The sequence below is a fragment of the Astatotilapia calliptera genome, chromosome 3, assembly GCF_900246225.1.
Source record: "Astatotilapia calliptera chromosome 3, fAstCal1.2, whole genome shotgun sequence".
NCBI lineage: Eukaryota > Metazoa > Chordata > Actinopteri > Cichliformes > Cichlidae > Astatotilapia > Astatotilapia calliptera.
In genome coordinates this window covers 9,150,386-9,163,629 of record NC_039304.1, presented here as the reverse complement: position 1 = coordinate 9,163,629, position 13,244 = coordinate 9,150,386, and positions in this window count along the sequence as shown.

Genomic DNA, 13,244 nt, shown 5'->3' with positions numbered 1-13,244 from the left:
CCCATGCGTGATAGCAGCATCTATTATGTACACATACTACACACAAATGGAATTTACATAAACGTGGTTAGGGAATTAAGACGGTTAGGGGTAAGTGTCACTTGGAGCTAGGGGGGTTGGGCTAAAGATATATTTCCAGTTGTATTATGGGATTTCTAACAATGTGCTTTTGAAGTACTTCTTCCAAGACAGCATGCATTTGATACAAAGCAGAAAACATGAGAGCAAGATGGCACGCAGCAAAGGTTGTGAGCGGAATAAAAAAAATCCCCGACATCAGCTGCAAATGGTACATGTGTCTGCTGAATCCACCACTTCACCTTTGGGAGTGAAAGAATTGCAGGTGTGTACACAAAGGTTCTCCGAGCTAATGCTTGCTCATGGAAAACAATCTCTTCTTCGCTTCCTGCTCCCAGCATTATACAACATCCAGATTGATTTTGCGCCAGTGTTTCAGAAGAATACAAATATTCTCAAACAGTTCACGGCTTCCAAATGTTTTTAAACCTCTGAGCGCTGTGATGTGCGCTCAGTCTTTGTGTCGAGAGCTCAGTCATCCCGTGTCTCTGACACGCTAAAATAATCGAGGGGGAGGGCGGCAGCAGGGCAAAGTTGGCATCGGGGTTGTCGCTGTAGACCGATTCCAGATTGGGTCTTCGGGGGTTGCGGGGGTATTGTGGGTTGATGAGTGGTGGAGGTGGTGAGAATACAGTTGGCAGGGCTGTTCACACACTTAAGGCCAGGCCTGAGGGTGTGTGTGTGTCTGGCTCCTGGTGCGTTGGCAGGATGTGCGCTGGCAGAACCCCCCGTCTGACACCACTACAGTTGGTCCCCTCTGGATATCCTCTGCACCCCCCCGCTCTCCTGTTCCACAAACTGCCTTCCCTCCTCCCTCCTTTCTTCCACAAGGATGGTTTGTGTGCCTTATCCAACTTTTTTTCCCCCTTCTTCTCCCTCTCATTCTTTATTGCGAGCCCCTGATCTATTTTCCTTCATCTCTAAACCTGATTCTGCATGAATTTCAAAAGCTGGCACTTTGAGACCAAAGATGTTGCTGCCCAATATTCTGCATGGTTATAGCTAGCATTTAATGCAAAAAAATTAATTCACAAAAACTATAACTGAACAGTAAAATAATGAAACATAGCCTGCGCAGAAAATAAAACTTTATTGCAGGTTTTACAGGCTGTTTTCAGGCAGCTGTGGTCAGAGTGGAACTGCCATCATATTGGCAGTGGATGCCAATATATGATATGTAATAAAAAAAAAGCAGTAACGGCTCGATGTAACTGCGGACGATATATCTGCCTAACAGACCCATCGACTCTGTCTTGGTGTTCATTTGCGAGCTGCGCGTGCGCCCGAAAGTTTCCATAAAACTTCCAATAATCCAAATTTCCTTTTGACTGGAACAGATTTCTCTATTAATATTTACAAGTTTCCACTCTATCAAACTCATATCTCTAACTAAGAGTCAGAGTATTCTTTTCACATTAAAAGCATAAGAACTGTTTGTTCAGTTTTCATAAGCTTGGAGAATTAAGCCGTTCTAATCCCACACCACAAGTACAGGTGCACTTTTTCCATATATTTTGAACTCCCCCCACCCCCCCATCAGCCATCCTGTGCCTCTTTGTGATGTCTTTGTTGCCTCTCTGCTCCTCATCTGTTCTACGTTCAGTCAGTCAGCAGTACTCAGTCAGTCTGCTCCCTTTATTTTCTTTATTTACCATAGGAGGCCGGAGAAAGCTCCGGTTTAAAAGAGACAAGCAGGCAGGAGGTTCTGGATATACCGTCCCCAGGCAACAGGAATATTCTGAGGTGATTGTGTCTGTGTGTTGTAATGTAAAGAGAGAGAAAACCACACACACACACAAAGAAGAGAGAAGGGTCAAACCCACTAAAACTTCTTGGGGCTTCAAAGAGCACATCTGTGCAAAAGTAAACTGAAAATTTACCGTGAAGACTGTTTCTTTCTTTCCCTCTCTCTCTGTTCCAGGTTTCTCCTGTGCTTCAACACACCCCCGTTTCATTTCCTCACAGCCCTGCCTCCCCCCTTCCAAAATCCAACCTCCCCCTCCCTCAAGACAACCTCTCTCCCCACCCCGTCCCCTCCCTCTGTGCCTCTCTGTGGCAGATGGGCACTGTGTGTGACAGCAGGGTCATCGGGTCACATCCACATGGGGTAGGGGTCTCCTTTGTGTGTGTGTGTGTGTGTGTGTGTGTGTGTGTGTGTGTGTGTGTGTGTGTGTGTGTGTGTGTGTGTGTGTAATTTGACCTTCCGTGTACACACATGTATTTGTTGGTGTGTGTGTGTGTGTGTGTGTGTGTGTGTATATGTGTATATGTGTGCATGCTAAGGTGTACTTTAATGTGCGTTTGTTGTATTTTTCCGTGGGTGTGTTGTTTAGTATTTTTGCATGTGTCACTGTAAATGCAGTGCAGTTGTGCACGTCTCCAAGAGGGTGCGCATGCGTGTATCTGTGTGTTAAGGTATCAGACACAGTCCCATAAACCCTGAAACTGTTGTAACCTTAAGCATCCCCTTTTAGCCTCACCACACACACACACACACACTCACCCGCTGTGCCTCCAGTCTCAGACATGATATGCGTGACTGTGTCTGTGTGGCACGGTCACGCATGTTTCCATGTGTGTCTTAGCATGTGTGTGTGCGCGTTTGTGTGTGTGTGCATGGGTGAAAATACACACAGTCTGCATAGATGAGAGTATTTACATGCAAAAGGGTGTGAGACAGAGTGTTTGTGTGTGTGTGAGTGTGAGTAAGTGCCATTGTGTGTGAAACAGAAGCCTGAGGGCATGCTCATCAGCAGAGAGACATAGATTTGCATAATGAAATTCCCTCTATCGCACTGCCGCAGAGGACAAAATAAAACAAGACCCTTAACAAACCCTTTAAACACTTAGGTGAATACAACAAAAGTACACACACATACACACACTCACTTAACTTTCGGTCTCCGATTGGACCTCGAGCCCGGCGAGGAGCTTTGAGACTTCGTTACTATAGGTACCCTTGATGGATGTGTTTCCCTTCCTCTGTAGCACTGCGTCTGTACGGCTTTCATAAAGAACATGAGCGTGTTTAACTCTTTCAGAGCCCAAGCAGGCAAGTAAAATCAGCTGCTCGCCCAGTTGTTCGGTGCTAGGGTTTGTCACCTTCACCTGGTGATTCGGTCGACGTGGCCCAGTCATGTCTGCTGATCTGTGTGCACGTGAGTGAGAGACAGTCTGCGCTTTGGTGCACTACAGCGGCAGCAGCGTATCTGTCAGGCGAGGTACTAAAGGCAACCCGGGGCTTTCACATGTGCACGCCTGGTAGACAGGAAATCTGCCATCATCACTGCTCTTTGGCTGCCTGTCTGAATGTAATGTGGTACATGCTTCAGGTGCAAGGGGGACCGAACTGGGGTTGAGCAGTGTGTGTGTGTGGGGGGGGGTTAACTGGTTGATAGAGGAGAGGAGGTACAGGAGGAGGTGAAAGAGGAGGAGAAAGAGATCAGTTTTGTTGGACACGCATCATTTTTCCTCCAAAGGACACTGGCAGCTGTTGTGTGTAATTGGGGGTGGCTGCTGAAGGGACAGGAGAAAGAGGAATGGGGTGGGGGGAATGCCGTCAAAGCATTGGGGAGGAAAAACCTTCTTATAGCTATTCTGGAGAAAACCTATGGGGAGCAGGAGCTTGTGTGTAAAGCAGGGAGGAGCGGTCTGTGGGATCTACACGGAGACCACCTGTTTCATCAGAGGGAAAAACACAAACACGGAGCTGGAGCGTGTCAGCAAACAAGCACAGAAGCATCAGAGAACTTCACAGGTCTGAAGGATGTTATTCCTCCGTGCGCCCTTACATCACAGCCTGCATTTAACAGGTCCGTTGAATGAGGCCTTCCATACGCACTCACTTGACATTTTCCAGCTTCTGAAACAGTGCTGTTTCCTAAAACGCTCTCCACACTGTGCACATTTTAGGGCGACTGAAGCTTTCTGAATTTCGCAGACGTGATTAGGCACTTATGGTTTCCTTCGCCTCCAACTGTCTCCATGATTGCTCGTTTTGTATATCAATAATGGCAATCACGGCGTCTCGACGCAGCAACACAGGAAATACCATTAGACGGTGTTCAAACCAGCACTGGCCTCTGAATAAAAAGTGCAGCCCCTCATTTATTTGAATAGTTAGGTTTGACTCTGAAACAAAACAAACAGAAGCAAATTTGTTAAGCAAAATAACTGAAAGCGGCGCAGCTTTTACAGCTTCGTCTTTTGAGGTAGCCACTCGCATCACACACATGCTGCATAGATTACAAAGCATTTCTGTTTATCTGGCTCATCGCCATGAAATATTAAACGACTTACTGTAGTAAAATCGTTCCATACTACTATATGCTGCTTGGAAAGTATAAGAAACTTCAAGCTCATGAATTTTTCCACACAGCAGATGTAGCATGAGCAACTTATTAGAAGAGCAGCTTCACTGTTTCTATATCTTCAGAGTTGATTTAAAAAAGAAGCTGTTACTTCACAAGGCTTAAAATTCATCTTAAATACCTTATGCTTGCTTTCCTCATATGATTTTATATTTTTAAAGAATATTATGTTGAGTTCTTCTTGCCAAAGTTTTAGCAGATTTAGCTAATCAATGAATAATGACACTCTGGAACCCAAATTAGTCATTAGATAGTTAGCTAACTAGCTAGCTAGCGACAATCTTACTAGCCAGCTAGCTAGATAGATCAGGAACTCTACACGTTATTAAGGCATATACAGTTAGGTCCGTCATTTCTTTGGCCTGTTCGTTTGTTTGTTTGTTTGTCTGTTTGTTTTTCCTTTGTACACCATAATGGATTTTAAATGAAACCATGAAAATGTAATTGAAGTGCAGACTTTCAGCGCTAATTCAAGACGATTCCAGATTCAAGTATTGCAATAACTGTGTAGGGACTATACGTTCACAATTACAGGACAGCTGACTGGTAACTAGTTTCATAGCCAGGTGAGGCCAAATCTGGTACATTCATGCATATAAAAATGAATGGGCTGACAATCTAAGCAATAATTAAAGGCAAGCAAAGAAAAGCAATTTCATGACATTTAATGTGGAGTAAAAATTTATTTTACAGTGAAGAGATCCCTTCATGAATGGAGATACAAAGTTTAAAGCAATGTGCAAATGCTAAAACAAAACATAAAAGAATCCCCACATTTCTGATGATATCAGACGAGACAGACAGATGAAACCAAGATTAACTTGTAGCAGAATGAGAAGAGAGAAGTATGAAGAAGGAGCAGAACCACTCATGGTCTGGAGCTGTCAAACATTGTCTGTCAGTTGGCAGAGGCAATGTTATGGCATGGGCATGTGTGGTCGCCAGTGGAACCAGGATGCTAGTGTTTATTGATAATGTGACTGCTGATAGAAGCAGCAGGAATACTTCTGAAGTGTATCGGGCTATGGTCGCTGCTCAGATTCAGCCAGACTTGGAAAAACTGATTGGACAGTGGAAAACATACAAAATAAGGAGTTCCTCAAAGCAAAGAGATCTGGATATTCTTCTAAGCAGAAACTGAAGAAAGGAAACACAGCTTTTTGGTGATGTCCATAGCATCCACACTTCAGTTATTGACTGCAAAGGATTTTCTAAAGTTATTACATTTAAAATCTTGTTAGTTTGTCTGTTACTTTGGACCCCCAGAAAGTGAAGAACTGTGCATAAAAATGGCTGTAATTCCTAAACAGTTTCATCTAAACTTTCATCTAAACGTGTGCGCTTCAGTCACATCTTTATTGATTCAAAAGGGTATGTGGAGTATGTCTCACTTTAAAATCCATTCCAAGTGTGTAAAACAGGGGTAGGCAACTCCAGGCCTCGAGTGCCGGTATCCTGCAGGTTTTAGATCTCACCCTGGGTCAACACACCTGAATCAAATGATAAGTTCATTACCAGGCCTCTGGAGAACTTCAAGACATGTTGAGGAGGTAATATAGCCATTTAAATCAGCTGTATTGGATCAAGGACATCTAAAACCTGCAGGACACCGGCACTCGAGGCCTGGAGTTGCCTACCCCTGGTGTAAAATGTATCTGGTCCTGTGTGTGCCTAGAACAGGGGTGGGCAATCTCAGTCCACGAGGGCCGGTGTCCCTGCAGGTTTTAGATCTCACCTTGGGTCAACACACCTGAATCACATGATTAGTTTGTTACCAGGCGTCTGGAGAACTTCAAGACATGTTGAGGAGGTAATTTAGCCATTTAAATCAGCTGTGTTGGTTCGAGGACACATCTAAAACCTGCAGGGACACCGGTCCTCGTGGACTGAGATTGCCCACCCCTGGCCTAGAACATCTTGTTCATCAAATGTTTAAGTTTGGGCACACTTTGCCACCATGTTTTAATTTATCCACAAATGTCTGTGTGTAGACAGCATTTGTAGGTCTACATAATTATGTAAGTTTTTAAGGGTCTGTATAACGTGCTCAGGTTTGCATAATTGCACAACATCACAATATTTTGCTGTGTCCGTTGTGTAGCATGTGTGCATTTTTACTTAAGTGTATGCCCATGTGTTCACACTCATCCAAGTGTACTTGCATGTGCGTTTTGAGCTAAAATATGCATAAGTACTTTGTGGAGGCATGTATTAGTTTACAAGTGTGCTTGTGCGTGTTGGTGCATAATTTTCTGCATGTCTGAATGTATGTATATCCATCTGGACTACACGCACAAGTGTGTGTGTGTAGAATATGAGCATGCAGATTACTCAAAGTGAGGGTTAACAGTACACGCATGAAATTCTCTGTTTTTCCAGCATCAGTCATACATGCACTTTGTCTGTGTGTGTGTGTGTGTGTGTGTGTTTGTGTGTGTGTATAATAAACGGTGCCTTTGTAGATGCTTTATTTCAGTGGTTTTAGTGATTTTCACACCTCTCTTCTCCATTTAGAGACATTGGAGTGTTTTTTGACCCCCACCCATCTCATCCCATCAACGCTGCCCCCATCCCAGAGATAAAAAGTCTACCCAGCAGCCAAACTTCTTAACCTGCACCACTTCACAACACTCTTCTCCTGCTATTACCGACCACTTACCACACCTCACACACCAGCGAGAAAATCAATACTTTTACCGTGTGTGTGTGTGTGTGTGTGTGTGTGTGTGTGTGTTAGCAGTGGTGGGGGCTCACCATCCCCCTAGTTTGCTTTCAAAGCAAAACACCCTATCATGGAACTCCCACCACCACCACCACCCGATCCACACACACACACACAAAACATTCAAAATCTCCACTCAACTACCCACACCCCCGCTCTCTTCCACCCCTGCAACTGTTCAAACACTCACATGCACTCACGTACACCCGCATCTTTGAAACAAAGCACGGCGAACACCTTTGTCTGCAGCCAGCTGCACGGTGTGTAGTCTGAAATGTGAGCGGTTTGAATGCAAAGCACGCATGCACGATGACACACTCTCTGAGATAAACTTAATGAGGCCTCGGTGAATGTAAAGCGCTAACCATAAGATGTCATTGGTACAGTGAGGCAGAGCAGGGGCCCTTTGGTATGCTGACCACACACACACTGAAATGCACACACATGTCCCAGTACTGGGCCTTGTGTTCTGTTTCCTTTGGCAACGGAAGTTCAGTATTTAAGCGCTGGTAGACAAAACAAATACCCCTCTCCACTCTTGTGTCGCTCTCTCCCATCGTTCTCGCTCCCAGACTCTTTCACCCCCGCGTGTCTTTCCATCCCTCATCGTATTCCCTTCCCCTCCATGTTTCCCTTGTGCAATTTCTATCATTTGTCTTCCCCTTCTTCCATCTTCCTCTCTATCTCCCTCTTTCTTATGCCCTCTCTCTGCCCGGTTCACACACTAACACGGCTCAGTGCCTCCCTGGACACACACCATTCTCCATGCTTATTGTTCCCCCTGACAGCTTTTGTAGTAGGGAGAAAAAGCGACTTCTCCCCTCCTCCCCTCTCCCTCCATCTCTTAAATTCACCAACTCCGGCCCCTCCTCTCCTCCCCGCCCGCCTTCACCCTTTTACTCCCCCCCCCCACCTTCACCATCGGCCCTCACAGCCGCTGGTCCACGCACACACATTCCACAGGCGTAAAGGTCAAAGGGTGCAGCTGCCTCAATAAAGAGATGGGGGGAGGGAGAAAGGGGGAGAGATGGAGAGGGAGGCGGGTGACTCATTCACTTGCCTCCCTTTCTGCAGTGGGCAGAGGGAGTTCGAGTTTGGGGTGCGGGGGGTATTTTGATGGTTTAGTCAGGGTTTGAGGAAGGGGGGCGATGGCTCGTTGTTTTGGCTTGTCTTACACCGTTTGGAATAGCAGTTGTTGTACTTCTTTCTCACACTCTGTTTACTCTCTTTGGCTGCAGCAGATGTAAACACAAAACGGTTGGTTACAGCCATTTACCAGAAAGGAGCCTTCTTTGTATTTATGATGACCAACATGCTGGATCTGCTCTTGGCCACCGGACAAAATCCTCCACTTCTGGGTGTGTGTTTTATGTGCGTCTGATAATACTGGCCTTTTTGTTGAAGAACAGATAGCAGCCTTGTCATCTGCTTCTGATAAGATGAGATGGAGATTTCTGTCTGATTGCAACTCGAGCGGATAAATACGGAGAGGTGGGAAGATTTTTTCCAAAGGTTTGGCCGACCACCGGAAAATGGTCAGGAGCTTCAGCAGGAAACCACCATGGTGTAACTTGCACCGATGCATTTTCTTCTACAGCAAATATTTTGACGTGCTGTAAATGGAAACCCCCCCCCCAAACACACACACACACACACATATTCAAATTATCCTCACATGGTGCATACACATTTCCTGTCACAGGGTTACAGCTCACCGGGACAAACTGAGTTCAATTTCTTAGAAGAAAATACTGCATCCTATACATGCATGAACACGTAACACAAGTTACACTATAATTTCACTATAATGAATGACATTGGCTACACCAGGCATGAGAGCAGTAGCGGACACTCTTCTCTTATTTATTTATTCTTTTAACATTTATTTGATTTTTATCTTTTTTTTTTGCGACGTGTGTGTGTGGTCCTTCGACAAAGACAACCCGCGATAAAGGGCCACACATTGGATGGCTTAATTGAAACATGACACATATACACACTCTGGATTCGGTAAACATGGCAGATTTTACAATAGGCTGTTTGTCAGCACAGAGTCGTTTTTCCAACAAAAAGACATTTGTGTTTCAGTTTGGTGAACATCGTATCAACTTCTGAACTAACCGAAATCTTCGGCAGTCACTGGTGATCAAATTCTGTCTCTTTTACAATCATCAGAGTGTAATACTTACCATAAGAGTGAATACCTACATCAGTGAATGAAGAAAAGATTCATATTCACGCATAATTATGAACAAACACATGTTCATATTCGTGGATATGAAGTAGATCCATTTCTATTCTGTTGCAAATTGTTTAGCATGAAGAAAAGATTAATACTGCACAAATGCATTAGTAATTGGTTCGTTTTGATGGTCACCTGTCTTTGGAATAGGATGGATGTCTGTCCATTGAGATCTATAACATGCTGTAGTTTCACATTTTAAAAAAGACTCAGTTATTCATATTGACATTCATTAGTGTAAAGTTGTATTTTTTGTGGTTTGTGTTTTTTGGATGTTGCAGGCCATATGAGAATTTGCTTAGTTAAAAACTGTCCAAAAACTGAAGCTACAACACAATTTTAAAAATAACAGTTCACCCTGTTATTTTGTTGGTTACCTACACTGAACGTGCTGCAGGTGTAGACAGTAAAAAGACACCTTTAGCCATTTGACTTACAGCAAGGATTTACTGCCAGAATCAAACTGGACTTATTATTGTTATATTTGAACTTTTTCAGCTACCACAACACATTAAATACACTGAGGTTCTCTGGGAGAAAAAGCCTCATTTATGAAAGAGGTTAGAGGAGAGAGGCCAGACTGCACAGAGCTGATAGGAAGGCAACAGCAACTCAAATAACCAATATTGGCAAACAAGGTGTAAAGTAGAGCATCTGTGATAAAAACATGTCAAACCTGGAAACAGATGCGCTACAGCAACAGAAGACCCCTGACTGCCAGTCTCTGATGTCCATGTTGATGCCTAAATAGCCACAGCGTGCACATCTTCAGCAGGAATACACACCACATCAAAAAACTCATATAATCTCAAACTGGTTTCTTGAACATGACAAGGACATTCACCTGATCTCTGTCCAACAGAGCACCTTTGTCATGACTGAAAGAAGCTGCGTCAGGCCCAGTTACCCCAGAGGCCGCTAGTAAACCTCTACAGCTCCATCATCGAGAGCCTTCAGACTTACTGCTGCACACTTTGGTTCAACTGCTGCACCGCGGAGGACAAGAGGAAACTGCAGCGGATGGTGAGGGCAGCAGAGCGGGCAATTGTACCTCACTAACCCCCCTCAGAGACATTTTACTGGCAGACTTCAGCAGAAAGCCAGTATCATCATCAAGACCCCTCGCACCCTGGACACTCCCCCCCCCCCCCCCCCCCCCCCTTCCTTCCCTCTGGTAAACGCTACAGGTCCATCAGGCCAAAGACAAACAGACTTAATAGAAGTTTTTACCCACAGGCTGTCAAACATGCCCTACCTCCACCCTGATTGGAGGATAACTGCACTGCCAACACCCATGGACATTACACTTTATTTATAAACTGTATTTCTATGTATACTTTAATGCAACCAACATCCCTACCTCTTTAAACTGTATTTATTATACCACTATTTCTTATAGTTGCAACAGCAGCAAGAAAGTTTCATAAGACCGTCTTGAAGAACCAAGGTGGTCACACCAAATACCCACTTTCACTCATCAGAACTGTACAAACTATTCCTTCCTCATATGATGTATTTCCATTTATGTAAACATGTTTCAATAAGTCTTTGCACTTATTTTGCATTTTCCAAGCAAAATATAAAGAAATGAAACTTGAGGTCAAGAAATGAGGTCAAGACTTTTGCACATGACTGTTTTATTTAGAGACGAAACAAGTTTTCTTGCCAGTTCTGCAGTGAAACCTGAGATGTTTTGGGAAGTTTCGACCACAGACTGCCTCGTGATGGTTCCTGCTTCTTCCTTGAGAACGGGGTTGGATTTTCCCCCTGTGGTGACGGTAGCAGTTTCGCTGTTTGGACTGTTCTGCCTTTGTCCAGTCTGCTCTTTGTTTAGAATTTGTCATGGGTGAAAGGTTAGATAGCCTAGTGTTCAAATGGTTCTAGTCATAGGAATCCTTTGGGATCCTATGACTCAGCAGCCTGACTGCTGCTCTGTCTGTCTCCTCCAGGTGCATCACATCGGTGGCTAGTCAAGAATCACATCCATACCCGTGAGCGAGGCCTTTCAATATACACACGTTCTTAACCAAACTATCCCCTTTCCTTCCAAGATTCAAGGAAAGTAATCTCCACTTAATTCTCAGATTTAGGTGCTGTCATCTGGGATCTTTTCATCAGAAACTCTTGAATGTGCGTTTTTTTAGTCACAAAAAGGCAGGATTGTGGTATTCCTACTGATAGTGACTGCGGTCATTGGAGAATGTCACATTAACCTTCTTTAAATTGCCCCAAAGTGTCAGAGGATGATTGATATCTTTAATATCGAAAAACCAGTGGGATGTTGCTGGAAGTAAAGTATATTAGATTTAACATCTTTCAAAACACCTGCCGCTGGATTACAGTTGGTGTCCAAAGACTGTAAGCTCCAAAATCAGGGAATGAGTCAGAGAACTGTGAAGACAGAGAGAGAGAGGAGAGAGATATTTTGCAAAAAAATATTCAACTCTCACTGACTGCTGCTACCTGCAAAAGCAAATGGGAGGCTGCCACAGCACAAGTGGTGTGAAATCCTTCTTGATGGATTGAAAAGTGTCTTTAGGGATCCAAAAGCTCGCCTGCTTGAGCATCTCAAAGGGTGTGGTGCTAACCAGGATGACTTTGGCATGATCACATTTAGACTTGACTGAGTGAAAATTAAATCAGATTTCCTTTGAACAGGATTTGCTTTGAACTCTGCCCAGGCATCATTTAGAGAAAGGTCTCATGACACAATTTGATCGTGGAAATGTGTGCAGGTAGAAATCCGCCTCCCTGTGGTTAGTCCTAAACTTTGAACTTAACATGAAAAACTTCCCAGCTCTTCATGCAACCTCTCATCTTGTTATGCACACACTTCCTCGCGGCAATGATGATGCATTAAAGACTTGAAATAGGTGTGACATGCACAAATTGGTGTGATGAAAACCGTTCTGTATCTTGCCTGTTGCCCCCTTCTTTGCAAAAACACAGTGAGTCTTTCATAGTTAATTAGTTTGGCTTTGCAGTGCGTAAAGTTCCAGCACATTCCCAATAAATTCCAGAGATATTCAAACTGAAATAGAGTAACTACAGAGTCAGCTAATGATCCACGTAGGGAAACTGTCTTTTCTTCCTCCTCTGTAGGAAGACGTCAGTTTGCGCTACAGAACGCTGAACCCAGCTGGTAAAGATTCACGTCCAGAATCACCAAGAATGCTTTGTGAGGGCTATCTGCATATTTTCTCTGCTTCAGTTGGTTGAAATGTACTTAAAGGCTTTTTTTTCTTCATCTCAGTCTTCAAAATTTATGCAAGTTGTAGCACAAACACGCCTTAGATGATGAGCACAGCTCGTCCAAAAAGCCCCCTTCATCACCAATCGCAAGAGCAAATTGGGTGCTTCAGCTGTTAAGACTAATCCAGCAAGTCTGGCACCCGTACACCCTAAAGCCTCGACATAACTGGAGCTTGCTCTGATCTGATTAAAGATTCTAAGATGGAAAACCTTTTTCCATTTCTTCTCAGGCTGTCACTGATGTAGGTCTTACAGTGAAATGAACGATTAATTATGATTCTTGTTGCCATTTATTCTTTGTGTAGATGGGTGCTGGGCATTTTGGGAACATCCATTCGCTTCCGCTTATCCTTTTCAGGGTCGCGGTGGCTGCCGGAGCCTATCCCAGCTGTCATAGGGCGAGAGGCGGGGTACACCCTGGACAGGTTGCCAGTCTGTCGCAGGGCTAACACACAGAGACAGACAACCATTAATTAGTTAACCTATTCCAATAAACTGCATGTCTTTGGACGGTGGGAGGAAGCCAGAGTACCTGGAGGGAACCCACGCACGGGGAGAACATGCAAACTCCACACAGAAA